General features: G+C 40.4%; 1 protein-coding gene across 2 annotated transcripts in view; it reads right to left on the minus strand.

Moving 5' to 3' along the window:
• OPHN1 (oligophrenin 1) overlaps positions 1–27,124 on the minus strand; it is a 721,258-nt gene that overhangs the window by 505,144 nt on the left and 188,990 nt on the right. The window lies entirely within an intron of this gene.

Below are 27,124 nucleotides of genomic sequence, written 5' to 3' on the forward strand. Positions count from 1 at the left end.
GACCATGTGAGAAACGAGTGTTGGAGGAGAAATAGCAATCACAATGACCATTTTTCATTCGATCATCAAAAGAAACAAAGGTGTATGTTCTAGGGGTTCCGTTGGACAAATGAATGCCACTTTCAGATTGATAGGAATGGAACACCTTTGCAGCAGGAGATTGTCGGTTGGGCTGATCCCGGGACCCACTGGCAAAAAATACGAGTATAGGGATTTAAACAACCTATTTTCTATAAACCTGATATGTCTGAACGGGATCCTGAAAATGTGCTAACCTGGTAATGTGCTACCTTGGAGTCGAGGTTTTGCTTATATCATTACAGAACAGCAAAAAAAGCAGTGCCTGCCCACTGGATTGAACCTCCACATGAGCAAGAAATCTCGCCAGTCTTGTGGATGTTCTAAGTAACATCTAATTATATGTCTATAAATATTGATTTACTGATCAGTTGATAGATAGCAAAATATATCTGTAACTAATGTTGCTTGTTTAAGTAATCTTTTGTAATGATTTGGCTTGGCTTGTCAGCCTCATGCTGAACATAGTTTGAATTTAATGCAGTTTGAACATAGCAGGAGACTTAAGATATTCTATTATAAATTAGATACCATAATTTATAGTTAAAAGAAATTGTGTTAGGTATTAATGGTGTGGGTCTACTAAAAATTTAAAAAAATACTAGCATAACTGTCTTGAGTGCATTAAAAATGTTTTCGGATTTATAGGATGTGTCATCTCTAGCTACTAAGATATTAAAAGGACAATTAGAAAACATTAAGACCAACTCTAGAACTGTATACTTGGCAAATACAAACTACCAAAGTGCATTTCAAAGAGACCATTATTTTATTTTTCTTTTTTCTTTTTTTTTTTTTTTTTTTTTTTGTAGAGACAGAGTCTCACTTTATGGCCCTCGGTAGAGTGCCGTGGCCTCACACAGCTCACAGCAACCTCCAACTCCTGGGCTTAAGCGATTCTCTTGCCTCAGCCTCCCGAGTAGCTGGGACTACAGGTGCCCGCCACAACGCCCAGCTATTTTTTGGTTGCAGTTTGGCCGGGGCCGGGTTTGAACCCGCCATCCTCGGTATATGGGGCCGGCACCTCACCGACTGAGCCACAGGCGCCGCCCTCTTTTTTCTTTTTTTGAGACAGAGTCTCACTTTATTGCCCTCAGTAGAGTGCTGTGGCGTCACAGCACACAGCAACCTCCAACTCCTGGGCTTAAGCGATTCTCTTGCCTCAGCCTCCCAAGTAGCTGAGACCACAGATGCCCACCACAACACCCGGCTATTTTTTGGTTGCAGTTTGGCCGGGGCTGGATTTGAACCCACCACCCTCGATATATGGGGCCAGTGCCCTACCCACTGAGCCACAGGCGCCACCAGAGACCATTATTTTCATTTGCTGTGAAACCTGGATCAGCCTCCCTGAGGAACCTCTAACTGCCCCCCCACCCCATATCATAGTCCAGTTTCAGCAGGAAGTAGTTTAGAGTGGTCAGCGTCCCTTTTTCCAACAGCAGTTTAGAGATTCTGTTTGGAAAGGAAGTATTGATATGGGGTTCCACCACTTAGGGAGCCCCACATTCCCTAGGCCTGGGTGACCTCAGTACACACCCTCTGGGCTTCAACAAGATTATGAACAAAGCAGCTAGTTTTGTTGTCAGTAGGCAAAGATTTGATGATACAAGGTAAAACAGCAGAATTCTAACCACTTTGAACAGTATGGCTAATCCCTCTCCTTTCCTTTTGTTGATTATCCTCACTGGTTTTCATTGATTTAATATTGTCATGTGATGACTCTGTGCTTTTTGCCTAGCTGGAAGGAGAGTTACTATATGAGGACCAGACAGACAACTGCGGGTTTCTCCCTTACCCTGCATAAGAATGTCTTGGGTGGGAAAGGGGGGAAATGTAGGAGACTGTGCACCAAGCTTGTGAAAGCAGTCACCGGTTCTTGAAGGCAACACTGGGAATGAGACAATCTCCTAGCCAGCATGGAGACGTTTTGCTGCCTGGAGACAAGTCCTCAAGCAGCATGAGTTAATGAGATAAGATCAGTAGCTCATTAGCAAAGCAGGTGTTATACATTGAACATTAGTGATGCAGCAGGGTGGGAGTTGAGCCCGTGGGGAAAGAGCACGTGGTCCTAGTACATGGGCCCCCACACCTGTTGTGCAATTCTTCAATAAAGACAGAGGTTGCTCAGGGCTCTCCCTGGAGATATGGAAAGCCCACCTCTTGCAGGCATTTGTACCTTCAATCCGTGTTCCCGGCTGTTTTTATTCTCAGGGTGACAGGGTGCTACAGCAAGCACCAACATTACTTTCCTATTTATACTCTTCCATAATTGACAAATGACCTTAGGGAGTATTTATTAACAGTGCTATCATAGTGGGAAAAAGAATAAGCCTATGTAAAATGTTTATTCAGCATCTGTGTGGCATCAGGCATTGTGATAGGCAGAATGGCTACAAAGACAAGAGAGAAATTGCTTTGGCAGAGGAAAGACTTCACCAAGGAGTGACAAAGTATTTAGCTGTGACCTCAAGGATAAGGTGACATTCACCCACGTGAGAAGGGAGAAGGAAATTCCAGGCTGAGGAAATAAAACAGATAAGGAATCTGGAAGAAAATTACAAATATTCTAAGAACCTCAATCAGTTGGCAAGTAGAACATGTAGGAGGGAACAGTAAGAGATAGAACTAGAAAAGTAGTATAAATACAAGACAAATTGTGGAGAACTTTAAATGCCACTGAAAAAAATTTACATTTCATAAATCCTGGTGTTCGACAGATCACTAGGGTGACTATAATTAACACTGATCTATTATATATTTCAAGATAGCTAGACCAGGCTTGGCACCAGCCACATACACCAAGGCTGGTGGGTTCAAACCCAGCCCGGGCCAGCTAAACAACAGTGACAACTGCAACAAAAGAAAAATACCTGGACGTTGTGGTGGGCGCCTGTAGTCTCAGCTACTCAGGAGGCTGAGACAAGAGAATCGCTTAAGCCCAAGAGTTAGAGATTGCTGTGAGCTGTGACTCCACAGAACTCTACCGAGGGCAACACAGTAAGACACTGTCTCAAAAATAAATAAATAAATAAATAAATAAAAGATAGCTAGAATGAAACAATTCAAATGCTCATAGCGCAGGGGGAGAGACAAAATGGTGGACTGAAGCCAGCTTTCCACAGAGGCTCCTGTCCAGAAGGAGAGTTAAGGGACAGGATTTTAGTAAATATCCTGGTGGATTTGAGCCGCACCAAGAGAGAAGGTTGAAGAATGCACATCAACACCGCTGAGGCAAGATGTGATCACAAGGACGCAAACAAAAGGTACAAAATCCACCACCAAGCGGACGGGAGTCCCCCTCCCCCATGAGACTGGCTCAAGAGCCCCACAATTAAACAAACGGGCAGAAATTAAAGGCCCTCCCACTACACTGAATGGGAGAGACCTTCTAAAAACTGGACCTATCCCTCCTTCTAGGGTGCCACGGCGTTCTCCTGCCAGGCATAAAACTGTATAAAACTTTAAAAATCCTTTGCCAGCAACCCTGAACCCCCAACACTCCCCTCCCACTCACTGAGGTCTGGAGGCCTGTCCCCCAGGAGTTCGGATTCTTGGGTGATTTCTCAAGGGGAGTGGACAGTCCCCGAGCTGCAACTGGTCAGCTCTGACTCTGAGGCACGCGAGTGAGGAGAGGGCACCCAGCTAAGGGGGAGTCACGCCTGGGCACTGGTGCGGTGCAGCAGCCCTCCCCGGGCAACAATACGGCCAGGCATAAGTATGAATGAAACTCTAGCTTCCCCGCTGAGCTCTCAGAACTCCCCCCCACTCTCGCTCAGGGTCTGGGGGCCTGTCCCCCAGGAGTGTGGATTCTTGGGTGATTTCTCAAGGGGAGTAGACAGTCCCCGAGCTGCAACTGGTTAGCGCTGACTCTGAGGCACGCGAATGAGGAGAGGGCACCCGGCTAAAAGGTAGTCACGCCCCGGCAGCACTTCCCTGTAGTGTGGTGCAGCAGCCCTCCCCGTGCATCAATACAACCAGGCATAAAACTGAATGAAACTCTAGCTTCCCTGCTGAGCTCTCAGCACTCCCCCCCACTCTCACTCGGGGTCGGGGGGCCTGTCCCACAGGAGTTCGGTTCTTTGGGTGATTTCTTGAGGGGAGTGCACAGTGCCCGAGCTGCGACTGGTCAGCGCTGACTCTGAGACACGCGAGCGAGGAGAGGGGACTTGGCTGAGGGAGAGTCACGCCTTGGCGGCACTTCCTTGCGGTGCGGTGCAGCAGCCCTCCCCGGGCAACAATACGGCCAGGCATAAAACTGAGTAAAACTGTAGCTTCCTCGTTTCCAGCACTGAGCTCCCAGCAATCCCCCCAACTCTAACTTGGGGGTCTGGGGACCTGACCCCCAGGAGTCCAGATTCTTGGGAGATCTCCCGAGAGGTGTGGACAGAGCATAAACTGCAGCCGCTCAGTGCTGACTCTGGGGCACGAGACAGAGGAGAAAAGGGTTGGCTGGGTGACCACACCAGAGCGGCAGTTCCTGGAGGCAAATCAACAGCCATTTTTGCTTTAACACCAAAACGGTTCACTTCTGGATATTCTAAAGCCACACCCCCTGTCTCCCTGGGCAACCAGAGGAGGCCACCAGTGAGCAAAGGATTTGCCTGACAGCTGCTCACAAACCCGGGAAGCTTCCAGGGCAGGGCCAACTCAGAGAGGTAATCAGACACAAACCTCCAGCAGCAAAGATGTTTGAACTCAGAACAGCCCATCTTCTGTAGGCGATTTTAGCAGAAACAGAGACAGAACCCCGTAAAGTTGTCTGTTCTGTTCTGTTAGCAACATCAATCAGGGACGGGGCTAAGCCTGAGTGAACACCACCCCCCCACCACCTGCATCAAGCACTCAAACATGTCAGGTCCCATCTCCTCCTGCTAGATAGCGACAGATTGCAGGGGCCTGGCAGACTTCCTTGCAATTCAGTAAGGTGCAAACCCCTGGAGTATCTGTTCACTACAGGCAACTGGGTTAGCCATTTGCAGAGATACCAGTGACTGGGTCCAATGGAGGGGCAAAGTGGGGAAGGAGACATCAACCTTCCCAGACTGATCTATTTGCTAGGTGGTTACTCCTGACTCCACGCAGCACTGGAGTAAGCCATATCAAAGGAGTCACCAGACCCCTATGATCCAGTTACCAGAGACCTCTTGAACTCTCCCACCCGAGACAGGTGCCGATTGAGACAATCGATTTGGACCTTTTCAACTGAACTAATAGACTGAGGACTTCTCAGGCGGTGCCGTGGGTATGCGGTTGTAGGAAGGTTTGATTTTCCTTTTCCTTTTCAAATTGGTGCCAGAGGTGGGCGGGCAGGGTGACTTAATTGCTGGTTTTTCCACACAGCTGAGACTTCAAGCCAGAGTAAATGTTACAATAGGATCAAACAGAAACAAGCTGAAAACAACACAGAACCACTTTGCCCCCCCCACACACAAGACAGGGACCCAGTTTCTCAGGCCACAACACTGTACGGGCCCTCGATAAATCCCCAGTGGAAAAATCAAAGGGAGTAAAATAACCATGGGGTGGAATCAGCGGAAAAACTCTGTTAATATGAATAACCAGAATAGATCAACCCCCCCGCATAAAAGATACGGCAGATGTGATTGAAGATCCCATTCATAAACAACTGACTGAGATGTCAGAAATCGAATTCAGAATTTGGATTGCAGACAAGATTAATAAAATGGAATTAGGAATTCGAGGAGAAATTCAAAAGTTGTCTCAAGAATTTAACAAATTTAAAGACAAAACCACCAAAGACTTAGACACACTGAAGCAAAAATTTACAACCCTCAAAGACATGAAAAATACAGTAGAATCCCTCAGAAACAGAATGGAGCAAGCAGAAGAAAGGATTTCTGATATTGAAGATAAAGTCTTCGAACGCTCCCAATCTCTCAAAGAGGAAGAGAAATGGAGAGCAAAAACGGATTATTCACTCAGAGAACTCTGGGATAATTCGATGAACAGCAATGTACGAATAATTGGGATTTCTGAGAATGATGAAGCGGCCTCGATGGGCACAGAGGCCCTTCTGCATGAAATTATGAAAGAAAATTTTCCAGACATGCCTAGAGAATCTGAAATTCAGATAGCAGACAGCTTCAGAACCCCAGCACGATTCAACCCCAATAAGTCATCCCCTAGGCATATCATAACCAGCTTCACTAAAGTTAATAAGAAAGAGAAGATTCTCAAAGCAGCCCAGCGAAAGAAAACCATTACGTACAAAGGAAAGAATATTAGAATAACTGCAGATCTCTCTGCTGAAACTTTGCAAGCCAGAAGAGGGTGGTCATCGACTTTTAATCTCCTAAAGCAAAATAACTTTCAACCCAGTATCCTGTATCCAGCTAAACTGAGTTTCATTTATGATAGAGAAATTAAATACTTCAATGACATTAATATATTGAAAAAATTTGCCACAAGTAAACCAGCTCTTCAGGATATTCTCAGACCTATCCTCCACTATGACCAAACCAATCCTATACCACAAAAGTAAACTCACTCAGAAACTTTGGATCAAACTCCAACTTCCACACTGGCGAAAGGATTAAAAATGTCCACTGGACCTTTGAAAAACTCGATACCCAAAATTCCACCAGACTTATCAATACTCTCCATTAATGTGAACGGCTAAAACTGTCCTCTAAAGAGGCATAGGTTAGCTGACTGGATAGAAAAACTCAAGCCAGATATTTGTTGCATACAAGAGTCACATCTTAACTTAAAAGACAAATACAAACTCAGGGTAAAAGGATGGTCATCCATATTTCAGGCAAATGGTAATCAGAAAAAAGCAGGTGTTGCAATTTTATTTGCAGATACAGTAGGCTTTAAACCAACAAAAGTAAGGAAGGACAAGAATGGTCACTTCATATTTGTTAAAGGTAATACTCAATATGATGAGATTCAAATATTAATATCTATGCACCCAACCAGAATGCACCTCAATTTATAAGAGAAAGTGTAACAGACATGAGTAACTTGATTTCCTCCAGCTCCATAATCGTCAGAGATTGCAACACTTCTTTGGCAGTGATGGATCGATCCTCCAGCAAGAAGCTGAGCAAAGCAATCTTACATTTAAAACTAAACATCCAATATTTAGATTTAGCAGATATATACAGAAAATTTCATCTCAACAAAACTGAAGACACATACTTCTCATCAGCCCATGGAACTTACTCCAAAATTGACCACATTTTAGGTCACAAGTCTAACCTCAGTAAATTTAAAGGAATAGAAATTATTCCTTGCATCTTCTCGGACCATCATGGAATAAAACTTGAACTGAGTAACAACAGCAATCTGCATACTCATACAAAAACATGGAAGTTAAATAACCTTATGCTGAATGTTAGCTGGGTCAGAGATGAGATGAAGAAAGAAATCGCCAATTTTTTGGAACAAAACAACAATGAAGACACAAACTATCAGTACCTCTGGGACACTGCAAAGGCAGTTCTAGGAGGGAAATTTATAGCACTGCAAGCCTTCCTCAAGAGAACGGAAAGAGAGGAAGTTAACAACTTAATGGGACATCTCAAGCAACTAGAAAAGGAAGAAAATTTCAACCCCAAACCCAGTAGAAGAAAAGAAATAACCAAAATTAGAGCAGAATTAAATGAAATTGAAAACAAAAGAATTATACAACAGATCAATAAATCAAAAAGCTGGTTTTTTGAAAAGCTCAATGAAATAGATAAACCTCTGGCCAACCTAATCAGAAAAAAAAGAGTAAAATCTCTAATATCATCAATCAGAAACAACAAAGACGAAATAACAACAGACTCGTCAGAAATCAAAAAAAATTCTTAATGGCTATTACAAGAAACTTTATTCTCAGAAATATGAAAATCTGAAGAAAATTCACCGATACTTGGAAGCACGTCAAGTTCCATCTCTCAGCCAGAATCAAGTGGAAATACTGAACAGGCCCATATCAAGTTCAGAAATAGCATCAACTATACAAAACCTCCCTAAAAAGAAAAGCCCGGGACCAGATGGTTTCACGTCAGAATTCTACCAAACCTTTCAAGAAGAATTACTACCTATATTACTCAACCTGTTCCAACAGGTAGAAAAAGAAGGAAGACTACCCAACACGTTCTATGAAGCAAACATCACCCTGATCCCCAAACCAGGAAAAGACCCAACAAGAAAAGAAAATTATAGACCGATATCACTAATGAATATAGATGCAAAAATATTCAACAAGATCCTAACAAACAGAATCCAGCAACACATCAAACAAATTATACACCATGACCAAGTTGGTTTTGTCCCAGGGTCTCAAGGCTGGTTCAATATACGTAAATCTACAAATGTAATTTAGCACATAAACAAATTAAAAAACAAAGACCATATGATTCTCTCAATCAATGCAGAAAAAGCTTTTGATAATATCCAGCATCCCTTCATGATCAGAACACTCAAGAAAATTGGTCTAGAAGGGACTTTTCTTAAACTGATAGAGGCCATCTACAACAAACCCACAGCCAATATCATATTGAATGGAGTTAAATTGGAATCATTTCCACTCAGATCAGGAACCAGACAAGGCTGCCCATTCTCTCCATTGCTTTCCAACATTGTAATGGAAGTTTTAGCCACCGCAATTAGGGAAGAAAAGGAGATCAAGGGTATCCATATAGGGTCAGAAGAGATCAAACTTTCGCTCTTCGCAGATGATATGATTGTGTATCTGGAAAACACTAGGGACTCTACTACAAAATTCCTAGAAGTGTTCAAGGAATACAGAAGCGTCTCAGGTTACAAAATCAACATCCATAAATCGGTAGCCTTTATATACACCAACAACAGTCAAGTTGAAAAAGCAGTTAAGGACTCTATCCCATTCACAGTAGTGCCAAAGAAGATGAAATATTTGGGAATTTACCTAACAAAAGACGTGAAAGATCTCTATAAAGAGAACTATGAAACTCTAAGAAAAGAAATAGCTGAAAATGTTAACAAATGGAAAAACATACCATGCTCATGGCTGGGAAGAATCAACATTATTAAAATGTCCATACTACCCAAAGCAATATATAATTTCAACACACTCCCTATTAAAGCTCCGCTGTCATACTTTAAAGATGTTGAAAAAACAATACTTTGTTTTATATGGAATCAGAAAAAAACACGAATAGCCAAGACATTACTCAGAAATAAAAACAAAACAGGAGGAATCACACTACCAGACCTCAGACTTTACTACAAATCGATAGTGATCAAAACAGCATGGTATTGGCACAAAAACAGAGAAGTAGATATCTGGAATAGAATAGAGAACCAAGAGATGAATCCAGCTACTTACCGCTATTTGATCTTTGACAAGCCAATTAAAAACATTCAGTGGGGAAAAGATTCCCTATTTAACAAATGGTGCTGAGGGAACAGGCTGGCAACCTGCAGAAGACTGAAATTGGACCCACACCTTTCACCATTAACTAAGATAGACTCTCATTGGATTAAAGATTTAAACTTAAGACATGAAACTATAAAAATACTAGAGGAGTGTGCAGGGAAAACCCTTGAAGAAATTGGTGTGGGCGAGTATTTTATGAGGAGGACCCCCCGGGCAATTGAAGCAGCTTCAAAAATACACTACTGGGACTTGATCAAACTAAAAAGCTTCTGCACAGCCAAGAACACAGTAAGTAAAGCAAGCAAACAGCCCTCAGAATGGGAGAAGATATTTGCAGGTTATTTCTCTGACAAAGGTTTAATAACCAGAATCCACAGAGAACTCAAACGCATCAGCAACGGAAAAACAAGGGATCCCATCGCAGGCTGGGCAAGGGATTTGAAGAGAAACTTCTCTGAAGAAGACAGGCACACGGCCTTCAGACATATGCAAAAATGCTCATCATCTTTAATCATCAGAGAAGTGCAAATCAAAACTACTTTGAGATATCATCTAACTCCAGTGAGACTAGCCTATATCACAAAATCTCAAGACCAGAGATGTTGGCGTGGATGCGGAGAAAAGGGAACACTTCTGCACTGCTGGTGGGAATGCAAATTAATACATTCCTTTTGGAAAGATATACGGAGAACACTCAGAGATCTAAAAATAGATCTGCCATTGAATTCTGTAATTCCTCTGCTGGGCATATACCCAGAAGACCAAAAATCACAACATAACAAAGATATTTGTACTAGAATGTTTATTGCAGCCCAATTCATAAATGCTAAGTCATGGAAAAAGCCCAAGTGCCCATCGATCCACGAATGGATTAATAAATTGTGGTATATGTACACCATGGAATATTATGCAGCCTTAAAGAAAGATGGAGACTTTACCTCTTTCATGTTTACATGGATGGAGCTGGAACATATTCTTCTTAGTAAAGTATCTCAAGAATGGAAGAAAAAGTACCCAATGTACTCAGCCCTTCTATGAAACTAATTTGGGGCTCTCACATGAAAGCTATAACCCAGTTACAACCTAACAATAGGGGGAAGTGGGAAAAGGAAGGGGTGGGTGGGTAGAGGGAGGGGGATTGGTGGGATTATACCTGTGGTGCATCTTACAGGGGTATTTGCAAAACTTGGTAAATGTAGAATGTAAATGTTTTGGCACAGTAACTGAGATAATGCCAGGAAGGCTATTTTAATCATTGTGATGAAAATGTGTCAAATGGTCTATGAAGCGAGTGTATGATGCCCCATGATCATATCAATGTATACAGTTATGATTTAATAAAATAAATAAAATAAAAAAATAAAAAAAATGCTCATAGCATAAACAAAGACAAATATTTAAGGTGATGGATAGCCCAATTATCCTGATTTAATTACTTGAATATATCAAATTATCACATGTACTCAAAAATATGCATATCTATTACATATTAAATTTAAAAAGCTTAAAGAAGTTTAAAGCTATCAAAGCTTCTATTAAGCAATGAATAATCAAATTATATTTTCAGGGTAGGAAGAGCATTTAACATGACAAATGTTAACAGGACATAGTACTATCTCTGCCATAGTCTCAGATCCCTTAAACTACATAATGTCTTAATGACTTCTTTATTTTTCAGAGATTCTTCTGGTGTTTTGTTAACCACATTTCACCCACATGAAAATGTTGGGGAAAGATAAAGAAGCAAAGAAGTCAGTAGCATTCTTTCCTCTCACCTCCTCACTGACCACAAGGCTCAGGAGTACTCTTGAAAGAGATTCATAATATTTCAAGGTATCTGTATATAGTACTGTATGTCCCAGAATATAAGGAACATCCCCAAGCATGGTTAGTTGTGAACAAGCCTATTTCAAAACCTCAGGGTAACCACAGAAGGAATGTTTGTTAAATCAAACTGACTACCCAGATAACTTCATGCCTAAAAATTTTCCTGATAAATTTTAGTAACTGGTACCTAGAAAAATACATTTTAGAGGTCTTTATTACATATTAACAAAAGAATTGGGGAAAAAAGCAATCCCCCAAAGACATTACTTTTTTTTTCTTTTTTTTTTTTTGAGGTTTGTGCCTTTCAGCTTTTTTATTTATTTATTTATTTTTTTTTTATTAAACCATAGCTGTGTACATTAGTATGATCGTGGGGCACCATACGCTTGGTTCATAGATCGTTTGACACATTTTCATCACATTAGTTAACATAGCTTTTGTAGCATTTTCTTAATTATTTTGCTAAGACCTTTACATTCCACATTTACTAGGATTCACATATACCCTTGTAAGATGCACCGCAGGTGTAATCCCATTAATCCCCCTCCTTCCCCCTCCCTCCCCTCCCTTTCCCCTTTCTCCCTATTCTTAGGTTATAACTAGGTTATTACTTTTTAATCGAAGCTGGATTATCAGCCTGACAGTGCTTTGTTCCCAGAGCTCACTGATTGGCTATGCAAGCATTTCTTGTTAAGTTTTAAACTCTATGTGAAGATAACATCATCTGAGCTAAAATTATAACGTGAGGATTTATTGGCAGAAAAGATGCTTCCCCAGCCATGGGAATTATAGAAATATTCACTTATTAAAATAAACACCAGGCCCAGAACAGACAGCAACTTAGGTTTCACTGGGAAACTGGTGAAACTCAAGAACAAAATCCTTCATAAAGTCCCTCCAATGTCATAACTAGGCAGGGTTTTCAAACAAATTTAGAAAAAGTGTCTTTTTTCTTTCCTTTCTTTTTTTTGAGACAGAATTTCAATTTATCGCCCTCAGTAGAGTGCCATTGCATTACAGCTCACAGCAACCTCCAACTCCTGGGCTTAGGCGATTCTCTTGCCTCAGCCTCCCAAGTAGCTGGGACTACAGGCACCCGCCACAGCACCTGGCTTTTTTTTTTTTTTTTTTTTTTGCAGTTTGGCCAGGGCTAGGTTCGAACACACCACCCTCAGTATATGAGGCTAGCGCCCTACCCACTGAGCCACAGGAGCCACCCTCTTTTTTTTTTTTTTAAGACAGTGTCTTTTTTTGTCACCCTCGGTAGAGTGCCATGCGTCACAGCTCACAGCAACCTCAAACTCTTGGGCTCAAGCTATCCTCTTGTCTCAGCCTCCCAAGTAGCTGGGACTATAGGCACCCACCACGACACCCAGCTATTTTTAGAGACAGGGTCTTGCTCTGGCTCAGGCTAGTCTTGAACTAGTGAGCTCAGGTGATCCACCTGCCTTGGCCTCCCAGAGTGCTAGGATTACAGGAATGAGCCATGGTGCCCAGCTAGAAAAAGTGTCTTTTAAAATTAGCTATAGGGGTATGGAACCCGTAGCACAGTGGTTATGGTGCCAGCCACATACACCAAGGCTGGCAGGTTTGAACCCAGCCCAGGCCAGATAAACAACAATAACAATGGCAACAAAAAATAGCTGGCCGTTGTGGTGGGCGGCAACAAAAAATAGCTGGGCGTTGTGGTGGGCACCTGTATTCCCAGCTACTTGGGAGGCTGAAGCAAGAGAATCACTTAAGCCCAAGAGTTTGAGGTTGCTGTGAGCTGTGACGTCACAGCACTCTACCAAGGGTGACATAGTCAGACTCTGCCTCAAAAATAAAATAAAATTAGCTACAGGAAAGAGAAGTACTAAAAGGCAGGAGGAGCTTCTCAGTACTTCGGGATAAGAAGAGAAAAGGCTGTCCACGGAGTGAAGAAAAAGTCTCTGCACTACTAAGGAGAACAGCAGCAAAATTAAGTGCGTGGGGGTTTTAAATACCTTTACTGAGATGTACTTCACATACCAAAAAAAGTTCAAGTTGTTTTGTTTCCTACTTGAAGACAAACCACAAACTCCATTTTAGAACATTAATGCATGAAAACATCAAATAAAGTACAAAATGATAGTACCCTGTAATCATTTATCACACTAAATTATGTGTATGATTCCATTCTACTCTAATAATTTCCATTCTCCAACTTCTTCATAGCAGTTTCCATAATTGTTTCACCATACATTCAACACAGCAATACCACAAGATATATAGCAAGTCTTTTTTTCTTTTTTTTGTGTGTGTTTTTTTAATTATTAAATCATAGCTGTGTGCATTAATGTGATCATGGGGCACCATACACTGGTTTTATAGACCATTTGAAACATTTTCATCACACTGGTTAACATATAGCCTTCCTGGCATTTTCTTAGTTATTGTGTTAAGACATTTATATTCTACATTTACTAAGTTTCACATGTATCCTTGTAAGATGCACCACAGGTGTAATCCCACTAATCACCCTCTCTCCGCCCATCCTTCCCCCTCCCTCCCCTCCCTCTCCCCCTTCTTCCTAAAAAGAAAAAATTAGTACTAAAGCAGAACAGGCAGCCAAATCTTTTTTTTTTTAATTTTTTAATATTTTTATTGTAGTGATTTGAATCTGTTCTTTATTTTATTTTTCTTTTTTTTTTTTGAGATGGAGTCTCACTCTGTCACCCTGGGTAGAGTGCCATGCATGGTCATAGCTAACAGCAACCTCAAACTCCTGGGTTCAAGCAATCCTCTTGCCTCAGCCTCCAGAATAGCTGAGACTACCAGTACCTGCCATAATGCCCGGCAAGTTTTTCTATTTTTACTAGACATGGGGTATCACTCTTGCTCAGGCTGGTCTCAAACTCCTGAGCTCAGGCAATCCACCCATCTCAGCTTCACAGAGTGCTACCATTACAGACATGAGCCCTCATACCTAGCCAGAGAAATCTTAATATTTAATATTGAGGTAACATCCAAGACCATCTGATGAAAACTTATCAGAATAGATGTTGAAATTATAAAAGGTACAGAGCATATTATTTCGAAGAATGAGGTTTCTTATTCACAGATATACATTTTGAATTCATAATTACTTGGAAAAACTCAGTATATCTATTTTGATGAAACCGAATTACAATGATCTTGGCCATTATTGATGTCTCTGGACAAGGCATTCATTGTTGAGCAATATTTGAGGAGTCCTAATAAGACAGAAAGAATACTGTGTTTGCAGTTCAAATTCTAGCCATGTGTGTTACCACCTGTGTTCTTTTTAAATTTTTTTTATTTTTAATTATTATGGGTACATAATCATTGTAATATTTATAGGTTATATGTGATGTTTTGAAACAGGCGTACAATATGAATTAATCAAATCAAAGTAATTTTCACCTCAGGTAGTTACCTTTTCTTTGTGTTGGGAACAGTCCAATTACACTCTTTTAATTATTTTTAAAATAACTAATTTATTATTGATTATAGTCACTTTGTTGTGCTTTAGTATTTTCATTCTACTCAACTATATTTTTTACACCCATTAATCATCCCCACTTTATCCACCCTCCTCATTACCCTTCCCAGACTCTGGTAACCTCCGTTCTACTTTCAATCACCATGAGATCAATTATTTTTAATATTTAACTCCCATATATGATTGAAATATGCAGGATTTGTCATTCTGTGCTCGACTTATTTCACTTAACATCGTATTCTTCAGTTCCACCCATGCTGTTGCAAATAGCAGGATTTTCCGATCTTTTTGTGTGTCTATTGTGTAGACGTACCACATCTCCTTTTTTTACCCTTGGTAGAGTGTCATGGTATCATAGCTTACAGCAACCTCAAAGTCTTTAGGCTCAAGTGATCCTCTTGCCTCAGCCTCCCAAGTAGCTAGAACTACAGGCACCCAACACAATGCCTGGCTATTTTTAGAGAGGGCATCTCACACTTGAACTCCTGAGCTCGGGTGATCCATCCACATTGGCTTCCCAGGGTGCTAGGATTACAGGCATGAGCCACTGCACCCAGCTGTACCATGGTTTCTTTATCCATTCATCCACTGGTGGACACTTAGGTTGCTTCCAAATCTCAGATGTTATGAATAGTGCAGTAATAAACATAGGAATGTAGATATACTGTATACTTTCAGTATACTTTTCAATATACTGAATTCCCTCCTTTGGTATATATACCTAGCAATGGGATTGTTGGGCCATATACTAGTTCTATTTTTAGTTTGATGAGGAATCTTCATCATGTTCTCCATAGTGGTGGTACTAATATACGTTCCCACCAACAGTGTATAAGGATTTCTCTTTCTCCATATCCTGGCCAGCATTCATTATTGCCTGTCTTTTTCACTGCATGAGATGATACCTCTTTGTAGTTTTGATTTGCATTTCTCTGATGACTAATAATGTTGAGCCTTTTTCATATACCTGTTGGTCATTTGTATGTCTTCTATTGAAAAAAATGCCTCTTCAGATCCTTTGCCTATGTTTTAATTGGATTGTTTTACATTTTCCTGTTGAGTTATTAGAGCTCTCTATATATTCAGTTACCAATTCCTTATTTGTGAGTATTTTCTGTAGGTTGTCTCTTCATGTTGTTGATTGTTTCCTTTTCTATACAGAAGCTGTCTAGCTGGATGTAGTCCCATTTGTCCAATTTTGCTTTGGCTGCTTTTGCTTTTAGGGGGTATTACTCAAGAAGTCTTTGCCCAGGTCAATATCCTACAACATTACTCAGTCTTTTCTTCTAGTAGTTCAATACTTCCAGGTTTAAGATTTAAGTCTTTAAACTGTTTTGGTTTGATTTTTGTACAGGGTAAGAGATAAGGGTCTAGTTTCATTCTTCTGCATGTGTGTGCCTATCTTCCCTGCACCATTTATTGAAGAGACTTTCCCCACTGTAGGTTTTTGGCAATTTTGTCAAAAATAAGTTCACTATACATTTATGGAACTGTGTGGTATTAAAGCTGCCCTCATCTCTAATACTTCCTACTTCAAAACAGTCTCTCAAGTATTATGGATACGCATAGCTTAGGAACATATTTGGTGGGCTGACAAGGACAGCCAGACCCTGTCTTCATCCACATAGCTGCTGAGCCCAGGAGGCGGCTTATAACTCAGTAGCCTCACACTGGACAATCTGAGTGAGTGGGCTAGTTTCCCTACATATTAGTCAGATTATATTTATTCAAGATTTTCACAATTCTTTCATTTTTACACTTCAAAGGGTTTTACATTTTACATAACTGTGACTACAGAAGCTTCCTTATGAAATCCAGAGACAAAGAAAAATCTTTCTAGCTATATCAGAAAACCTGGTAACTACATCTGGAATCTGCAAGAAAATAGATTCAGAACCAGTAAAGGAAACTGCATAGGACAGAGGCGGATACAAAATACATAAAACATTACATTTGTCTAATGTGGAAGATTAACATCTACAGTGGAATGTAGACCAATAGAACCAGACCATGGTATTGACATTTTATCATTTAAGTTTCTGAATGATAAATGTGGCTTGATCTCTCCTACTCCAGCTCATATTCAGATGTAGGCTATGTAAGGCAGGAAGAAAGCATAAGATGCTTTCAATATAAAGTATTTGTTTGTTTGTTTGTTTGTTTTTTAGACAGTCTCACTCTTTCACCCTCAGTAGAGTACTGTGGCTTCACAGCTCACAACCTCAAACTCTTGGGCTTAAGCGATTCTCTTGCCTCAACCTCCCAAGTAGCTGGGATTACAGATGCCCACCACAACACCCAGCTATTTTTTAAGCTGTTGTTGTCATTGTTGTTTGGCAGACCTGGCCCGGGTTCAAACCCACGAGCCTCAGTGTATGTGGCTGGCGCCCTAGTCGCTGAGCTACAAGTGCTAAGCCAAGATAAAGTATTTTCCTATGTCAACAAGACAGAAAAGAACTCCTTTCTTAGCTTAGCTTTGAGCTTGCCATACGAGATCAATACTCTTCTTTCCAGGTCATTTCAAAAGCCATGTACAGTGGCTCATGCCTATAATCCTAGCACTCCAGGAGGCCAGGGCGAGTGGATTGTCTGAGCTCAGGAGTTCGAGACCAACCTGAGCAAGAGCAAAACCTGTTTCTGGCTCAGTGAGTAGGGCACCAGCCCCATATACCGAAGGTGGCAAGTTCAAACCCGGCCCTGGCCAAACTGCAACAAAAAATAGCCAGGCGTTGTGGTGGGCACCTGTAGTCCCAGCTACTCAGGAGGCTGAGGCAAGAGAATCGCCTAAGCCCAGGAGTTGGAGGTTGCTGTGAGCTGTGACACCACAGCACTCTACTGAGGGTGACAAAGTGAAACTCTGTCTCTAAAAAAAAGAAAAGAAAAGAAAGAAAGAAAAACTAGCCAGGCCTTGTGGAGGGTGCCTTGTAGTCCCATCTACTTGAAAGGCTGAAGGAAGAGGATCACTTGAGCCCAAGAGTTTGAGATTGCTGTCAACTACAATGATGCCATGGCATTCTAGCCAGGGCAACAAAGTGAGATGCTTTAAAAAAAAGCCATGTTTTATCTCAGAGAAGAGATTCAAAATACAACAATTGCTGGTGCTTATTTTGAAATAAATAGAACTCTTGATGTTACATTTGTTGATGTGTTCACCAGATAAATACAGTCATGTATGATGGCTAATTTTATGTGTCACCTTGGCTTTGCCACAGTGCCCAAATATTTGGTGAAACATTATACCGGATGTTTCTGTAAGGGGATGTGGAGGTGAGATTTAAATTTATATCAGTGGACTTTGAGTAAAGCAGACTGGCCTCCCTAATATGGGTGGGGTATGGCCAATCAGTTGAAGGCCTAATGGCTCACTTCATTTGAGCAAGAGGGATTTCTCAGGCACACTGCCTTTGGACCTTCTCAGCAATATTAGCTGTTCCTGGTTCTCCAGTAGACTGCCTTTGAACACAAACTAAAAACTTTTTCCTGAGTCTTCAGCCTTTGGGCCTTTGCCATTAGATCTTGAACTTACCAAGCCTACAGAATCATTTGAGCCAATTCTTTATGGTAAATTTCCTCCTATACATGTATGCATACTATTCGTTCTATTTCTCTGGAGAACTCTAATTAATATACTAAGGTCTTATTTGCAAGGTCTCACTTCAAATTCAGATGTTTTTAAAACATGAATCAAGCTGGAAAACATTATGTTCAGTAAAATAAGCCAGTCATGAAGAACAACATGTTGCATGATCCCATTTATATGAAATGTCAAGAACAAAAAAAATCCATGGAAACAGAAATTATATTAGTGTTGCCTAGTGCTAGCAGGGATAAGAGCAAATGAGGAGTAACTGCTAATTGGTACGAGGCTTCTTTTGGGAATGATGGTATATTCTGAAATCGATTGTGGTGATGGTTGCACAACTCCAGGAATGTACTACAAACCATTAAATTGTATACTACGTTGCCCAGGCTAAAGTTCACACAGCTCAACAACAATCTCAAACTCCTGGGCTCAAACAATCTTCCCATCTCAACCTACCAAGTAGCTAGAAAAACAGGCATGGGCCACCATGCCCCACTAACCTATGTATTTTTTGTAGAGATGAGGTCTCACCATGTTTCTCAGATTAGTCTCAAAACTCCTGGCCTCAAGTGATCCTCCTACCTCAACTTCCCAAAGTGTTGGGCTTACAGGCATGAGCCACCATGTGTACTGGTATATGCCTATAGTCTCAGCTGATAAGAGGCTAAGACAAGAAGATTGCTTGAACCCAAGAGTTTGAGGTTGCTGTGAGCTATGATGACACCATGGAACTCTACCTAATGTAACAGAGTGAGACTCTCTATCTCACAAATAAATAAATACTTAAATATATAAACACATACACACATACATACAGTGTTCAAATACTGTCATCAAATGCTGGCAAAGATGTTTAGCAACAGGAACTCCCATTCATTGCCAGTGGAAGTGCAAAATGAGACAGCCACTTCTGAAGACAATTTGGCAGTTTCTTGTTGTTTCTTTTCTTTTCTTTTTTTTTTTTTTTTTTGAGACAAAGTCTCACTTTTGTCACGCTGGGTAGAGTGCCGTGGCATCATAGTTCACAGCAACCTCAAACTCTTGGGCTCAAGTGGTCCTCTTGCCTCAGTTTTTATTTATAGTAGAGACAGAAGGGGTCTCAACCTTGCTGCTCAAGAGATCGGCCCACTTTAGGCCTCCCAGAGTGCTAGGATTATAAATAAGCGTGTGCCACTGTGCCCGACCCAATTTGGCAGTTTCTTACTAAATTAAACACAGTACTACCATATGATCCAGGAATCACACTTGGTTTTGTTTACCTAAATGGGTTAAAACTGATGTCCACATTAAAACTTACACACAAAGCGTAATAATAGCAGTATACATAATTGCCAAAACATGGAAATAGTAAGGATGTCTTTCAACAGGAAAATGAATACAGAAACTGTGGTATATCTAAACAATGGAATACCTTTCAATGATAGATAAATGGTATTAAAAGACATAAAAAGATGTAGAGGAACCTTAAATACACAGTATTACTAAGTGAAAGAAGCCAATCTGAATAGGGTACATACTATATGATTCCAACTATATGACATCCTAGAAAAGGCAAAACTAAGGAAAAAATAAAAACTAAGGAGAGTTACCATGGGGTCCAGGGGAGAGAGAAAAGGATGGATAGGTGGGACACAGGGAATTTTTAGAGCACTGAAACTATTCTTATATGATACTGTGATGACCAAAACATGTCATTATGCATTCATCAGAACTCTGCACACGTACAATACAAAGTGTTAATTCTAATATAAACTATGGCCTTTAGTTAATAATAATGTATTGAAATTATCTTATCATTGTAACAAATGTCTCAAACTAACAGAAGATGTTAATAATAGAGAAACATGGGGGAAGGACTGGGGAGCATATGAGGATTTTGTACCTTCCCGTCAATTTCTATGTCAAACTGAAACTACTCTAAAAAATGCAATCTATTTTTTTTTATTGTTAGGGATTCATTAAGTGTACAAAATACCAGGTTAAACAGATTGCATTTGTTAGGTAAAGTCCCTCCTATAATTCTGTCTTGCCCACAAAAGGTGTGTCACACCCCAAGACACCACCCCCCTCCCTCCTTCCCTCTCTTGCTCTTCCCTTCTCCCACCCCCCTCCCTTCTTCCCTCTCTCTGCTCTTCCTTTCCCACAACTCCCTCCCTCCTTCTCTCTCTCTCTCTGCTCTCCCCTTACCTCCCCTTCCCCCACCCACCACCATGTACTAAGTAATTAATTGTCCTCATATCAAGATTAAGTACATAGGATTCATGCTCCTCCATTCTTGTCATGTTTTACTAAGAATAATGTGTTCCACTTCCATCCAGGTTAATACAAAGGATGTAAGGTCATCATCATTTTTTTTCTTAGACACAGAGTCTCACTTTGCCGCCCTCGGTAGAGAGATGTGGCATCACAGCTCACAGCAAACTCCAACTCTTGGGCTTAGGTGATTCTCTTGCCTCAGCCTCCCAAGTAGCTGGAACTACAGGCGCCCACCAAAATGCCCAGCTATTCTTTGTTGTAGTTTGCAGGGGCCAGGTTCGAACCTGCCACCCTCAGTACATGGGGCCAATGCCCTACTCCCTGAGCTACAAGGCCACTCTCTCCACCTTTTTAATGGCTGAATAGTATTCCATGGTATACATATACACAGCTTGTTGATCCATTCCTGGGTCGGTGGGCATTTAGGCTGTTTCCACATTTTGGCGATTATAAATTGAGCTGCAATAAACAGTCTAGTGCAAGTATCTTTATGGTAGATTTTTTTCCTTCTGGGTAGATGCCCAGTAACAGGATTGCAGGATCAAATGGGAGGTTTAGACTGAGTTCTCTGAGGGTTCTCTATATTTCCTTCCAGAAAAGTTCTATTACTTTGCAGTCCCATCAGCAGTGTAAAACTGTTCCTTTCTCTGCACATCCACCCCATGATCTGCAATTTTGACATTTTTGTGATGTGGGCCATTCTTGCTGGGGTTGCATGATATCTCAGGGTAGTTTTGATTTGCATTTCTCTAATAATTAGGGTCGATGAGCATTTTTTCATATATTTGCTACCCACTCATCTGTCTTCTTTAGAGAAGGTTCTATTCATGTCTCTTGCCCATTGATATATGGGATTGCTGGCTTTTTTCATGTGGATTAATTTGAGTTCTCTATAGATCCTAGTTATCAAGCTTTTGTCTGATTCAAAATATGCAAATATCCTTTCCCAGTGCATAGGTTGTCTGTTTCCTTTGGTTGATGTCTCCTTAGCCGTACATAAACTTTTCAGTTTAATTAAGTCCCATTTGTTTATTTTTGTTGTTGTTGCAATTATCACTAAAATCTTCTCCATAAAGTCTTTCCCCAATTCAATATCTGCAAGTGTTTTTCCTACGCTTTCTTTGAGGATTTTTACCGTTTCATACCTTAAATTTGTCTTTTATACATCTTGAATCAATTTTAGTGAGTGGAGAAAGGTGCGGGTCCAGTTTCAGTCTTTTACATGGGGATATCCCATTCTCCCAGCACCATTTATTGAATAGGGATTCATTCTCCCAGCATATGTTCTTATTTGGTTTATCGAAGTTAGGTAGCTATAAGATGTTAGTTTCATTTTTTGGTTTTCTATTGGATTCCAAAGGTCTATGTCTCTATTTTTGGATAGAGACACGCTGTCTTCACCACTATAGCCTGGTACTGCAGCCTAAAGTCTGGTAGGCTGATGTCCCTGGCTTTGTTTTTATTCCTAAGAACTGCCTTAGCTATACAGGGCTTTTTCTGATTGCATACAAAACGAAGAATTATTTTTTCTAAGTCTTGAAAGTATGATGTTGGTATTTTGATAGGGATGGCACTGAATCAGTAGTTTGCTTTGGGAAGTACAGACATTTTAACAATGTTGATTTTTCCCAGCCATGAGCATGGTATGTTCTTCCATTTGTTTATATCCTCTGCTATTTCTTTTTGTACGGTTTCACAATTTTATTTATAGAGGTCCTTCACCTCTTTTGTTAGGTATATCCCTAGGTATTTTTTTCTTTGAAGTTATGGTAAAGGGAGCTGTGTCTTTATTTAGCCTCTCATCTTGGCTGTTATTGGCGTATACAACGGCTACTGACTTGTGGACGTTGATTTTATACCCTGAGACATTACTATATTTTTTGATGACTTCCAGGAGTCTTATGGTTAAGTCTTTGGGTTTCTCTAGTTATAAGATCATATCATCAGCAAAGGGGGAGAGTTTTACCTCCTCTGCTCCCATTTAGATGCCCTTAATTTCCTTCTATTGCCTAATTGTATTGATTAGAATTTCTAGCACTATGTTGAATAGTAATGGTGATACAGGACAACCTTGTCTGGTTCCAGTTCTAAGTGGCAAAGTTTCAGTTTTACTCCATTTAGTCAGTTATTAGCTGTGGGTTTGTCATAGATAGCTTCGATCAGTTTAAGAAATGTGCCACCTTGGCTCAGTGCCTGTAGCACAATGGTTACGGTACCAGCCATATACACCTAGGCTGGTGGGTTCGAGCCCAGCCCGGGTCAGCTGAACAACAATGACAACTGCAAAAAAAATAGCTGGATGCTGTGATGGGTGTCTATATTCCCAGCTACTTGGGAGGTTAAGACAAGCAAATCGCATAAAAAAAGAGTGTGAGGTTGCTGTGAGCTGTAACTCCAGAGCACTCTACTAAGGGTGACATAGTGAGACTCTGTCAAGAAAGAAAAGAAAGAGAGAGAGAGAGAGAGAGAGAGACAGAGAGAGAGAAAGAAAGACCACCTATGCCTATACTCTTAAGTGTTCTAATTAGAAAAGAATGCTGAATTTTATTGAATGCTTTTTCTGCATCTATTGACAGGATCATATGGTTTTTGCTTCTGTTGATATGGTGAATTCATTTATGGACTTGCATATGTTAAACCAGCCTTGCATCCCTGGGATGAAACCTACTTGATCATAATTCATGACTTATTTGATGATAAGCTGTAATCTACTGGCTTGGATTTTGTTGAGAATTTTTGCATCTATATTCATTAGTGAAATTGGTCTGAAGTCCTCCTTTTTAGTTGGATCTTTTCCTGGTCTTGGTATCAGGGTGCTGTTTGCTTTTTAGAAAGTGTTGGGCAACATTTTTTCCTCCTTAATTTTTCGGGAATAATTTCTGCAGTATGGAAATAAGCTCTTCTTTGAAGGTGTGATAGAATTCAGGTATAAAGCCATCCAGATCAGGGCATTTTTTGTTGGAAGATTTTTTTATACTTTCTTTGATCTCAGTCCTTGAAATTCGTCTGTTCAGGAGATCTATTTCTTCCTGGCTAAGTCTAGGGAGAGGGTGTGATTCCAAATACTGATCCATTTCCTTCAAATCGTCAAATTTCTGGGCATAGAGTTTCTGGTAGTATTCAGAGATAATCTCTTGTACATCTGCAGCATCTGCTGTTATTTCCCCTTTATAATTTCTGATTGAGGTTACTAGAGATTTTACTTTTCTATTTCTAGTTAGTCTGGCCAAAGGTTAATCTATTTTATTTATTTTTTCAAAAAACCAACTCCTTGTTTCATTAATTTTCTGAATGATTCTTTTGTTTTCAATTTCCTTAATCTCTTATTTAATTTTGGGTATTTCTTTTCTTCTGCTGTGTTTAGGCTTAGATTGTTCTTCTTTTTGCAATTCCATAAGATGACTTGTAACTTTGTTTATGCTCTCTCTTTCTCTTTTTCAGATGTAGGCATCTAAAGCAATACATTTTCCTCTCAGGACTTCTTTTCCTGTATCCCACAGGTTTGATAGCTTGTGTCTTCATTGTCATTATGCTCAAGGAAGCTAATGATTTCCTCTATTATTTCTTGCTGCACCCAAACGTCACTCACATAAGGTTGTTTAATTTCCATGACTTCGTATGGGGTTGAAAGTTTTTGTTGGAGTTGAGTTCCACCTTTAATGTCTTGTAGTCTGAGAAGATACAAGGTAAAATTTCAATTTTTTTAATTCTGTTGAGGTTTGTTTTGTGTCCTAGGATATGATCAGTTTTGGAGAATGTTCCATGGGCTAATGAGAAGAATGTATATTCTTGGGGCGGAGCCTGTGGCTCAGTGAGTAGGGCGCTGCCCCCATATACTGAGGGTGGTGGGTTTGAACCTGGCCCCAGCCAAACTGCATCAAAAAATAGCCAGGCTTTGTGGCAGGCACCTGTAGTCCCAGCTACTCAGGAGGCTAAGGCAAGATAATCGCCTAAGCCCAAGAGCTGGAGGTTGCTGTGAGCTGTGAAGCCACAGGACTCTACCAAGGGTGACAAAGTGAGACTGTGTCTCTAAGAAAAAAACAAAAAAGAATGTATATTCTTTAGCTTTGGGATGGAGTGTTCTATATATGTCTATCAAGCACAGTTGTTCCAGCATCTTGTTTAAATCCCTTATACCTTTGTTTAATTTCTGTTTAGAGGATCTGTAAGAGGAGTGTTAAAATCCCCTGTTATTGTGGTATTATAAGATATCATATTGCTCAGACTAAGCAAGGTCTGTTTCAAGAATCTGGGAGCATTTACGTAGGGTGCATAAATATTCAGAATTGAAATGTCTTCTTGTTGTATTTTTCCCTTACCAATATGAAGTGACCCACTTTGTCTTTTTCAACTTTAGTTGCTTTAAATCCACATGTATCTGAAAATAAGGTTGCAACCCCTCTTTTGTTCTGAATTCCATTTGCCTGAAAAATGGTCTTCCAACATTTAACTCTGAGTTTTAATTTGTCTTTTGAGGGTAGGTGTGTTTCCTACAAACCGCAAATGGATGGCTTGTGTTTTTTAATCCACTCATCCAATCTTTGCCCCTTCAGTGGGGAATTCAAGCCATTAACATTTATTGAGATAACTGATAAGTGTTTTAGCATTCTATTCATCTTACTTTGTGAAAGTCCATTGCTTAGTTTTGTCTTTTGCATCAATGTGGAAGCTAGGTTCTGTCCTTTAATTTTGGGGTGCTTACTTTGCTGGTGGTTCATTGTAATGGTCAGTGTGTAGAACAGGTTGAAGTATTTCCTGGAGAGCTGGTTTGTTGTGGCGAATTTCCCCAATGTTTACATATCAGTAAATAATTTGATTTTTCTATCAATTTTAAAGCTTAGCTTATCAGGATATAGAATTCTGGGCTGGAAATTGTTCAGTTTAAGTAGATTAAATGTAGATGACCATTGTCTTCTGGCTTGAAAAGTTTCATTAGAGAATTTTGCAGTCACCCTGATGGATTTGCCCCTGTAGGTCAATTGGCACTTACTCCTAGCAGCTTGAAAAATCTTTTCTTTTGTCTTGACTTTGGACAGGTTCATCACAATGTGTCTTGGAGCAGCTCTATTAGAGTTGAGGCAACCTGGGGTCTGATATCCCTCTGAAAGGAGTGTGTCAGAATCTTTGGTGATATTTGGGAAATGTTCATTTATAATATTCTCTAGTATGGCTTTCATTCCTCTGGGGTATTCTTCTTCCCCTTCTGGGATACCTATAACTCATATGTTTGAACACTTCATAAAGTCCCATAATTCTGTCAGTGAACATTCTGCTTTCTCTCTCCTCTTTTCTGCCTCTTTAACTATCTGAGTCATATCAAGAGCTTTGTCCTCCACCTCTGAGATTCTTTCTTCTGCATGGTTTAATCTGTTGTTGATGCTTTCCAATGCACCTTTAAGTTCCCTTATTGACTGCTTCAGTTCCTTCAGCTCTGCTATATCCTTTCTGTTTTCTTCATATTGTTCATCTCTTATTTGATTCTGTTTTTTGCTTTCCTTTTGGTTATTTTCTATTTTATCAGCCATTTCCTTCACTGTTTCCTTCATTTCCTTCATTGTTTTCATCATCTGTATTTTAAATCCCCCCTCTGTCATTTCTAACATTTCTTTATAGGTTGAATCCTATGTAGTAGCTACCTCCTGGTCCTTTGGAGGGTTGCTCTGGACTGGTTTTTCATGATGTCAGGATTTTTCTGCTGATTGTTCCTTATCAGTGTTTTCTTTTATCTGTTTATTTGCTCTAATTTTCCTTTCACTTCCTCTTGCTCTTTAAATTACTGTGCCTCTGGCCTATGATTTCAATGAGTCCCATTCTCACTGCTTTTGTCCTCCTCCTGGGGTCCAGAAGTCTCTTACTGTCTCCCTGCATCCCCAAAGGGATGTTTCTGAGCAGAGCCCACAAGCCAGAGATGCCTGAAGTCTTCTCTCCCCAGTCTTGCCACACCCTGTTGCAAAGACTCCGTTACTCGGCCGCCATTTTACTCCTACAATCTATTTATTTTTTTAAGGAGAGTTTAAAACAATCAGGAGAATGTAAAATACACTGGGTAGTAGATGATATTAAGAAATTACTTGGCTTGGTGCCCATAGCACAGTGGTTATGGACCCAGCCACATGCACTGAGGTTGTCAGGTTTGAACCCAGCCCGGGACAGCTAAACAACAATGAAAAGTGCAACAAGAAAATAGACAGGCATTGTGGCGGTGCTTGTAGTCCCAGCTACTTGGGAAGGAGAGGCAAGAGAATCACTTAAGCCCAAGAGTTTGAGGCTGCTGTGAGCTGTGACTCCATAGCACTCTACCCAAGGCGACATAGTAAGGACTTTCTCAAAAAAAAAGAAAGAAAGAAAAAGAAATTACTGGTAAATTGTGTTTTTGTATTGAGTAGGATGGTGGTGCAGTGTTATCATACACTAAAACAGTTCTTATCAGAGATGCACACAGAAATAGTCATTGATATAATGACATACCTCGGATTTGCTTTAAAATACTCCAGAAAAAAAATAATGTGCTTTACATCTC

This window comes from Nycticebus coucang, chromosome X (assembly GCF_027406575.1).
Source record: "Nycticebus coucang isolate mNycCou1 chromosome X, mNycCou1.pri, whole genome shotgun sequence".
Taxonomy (NCBI): Eukaryota; Metazoa; Chordata; class Mammalia; order Primates; family Lorisidae; genus Nycticebus; species Nycticebus coucang.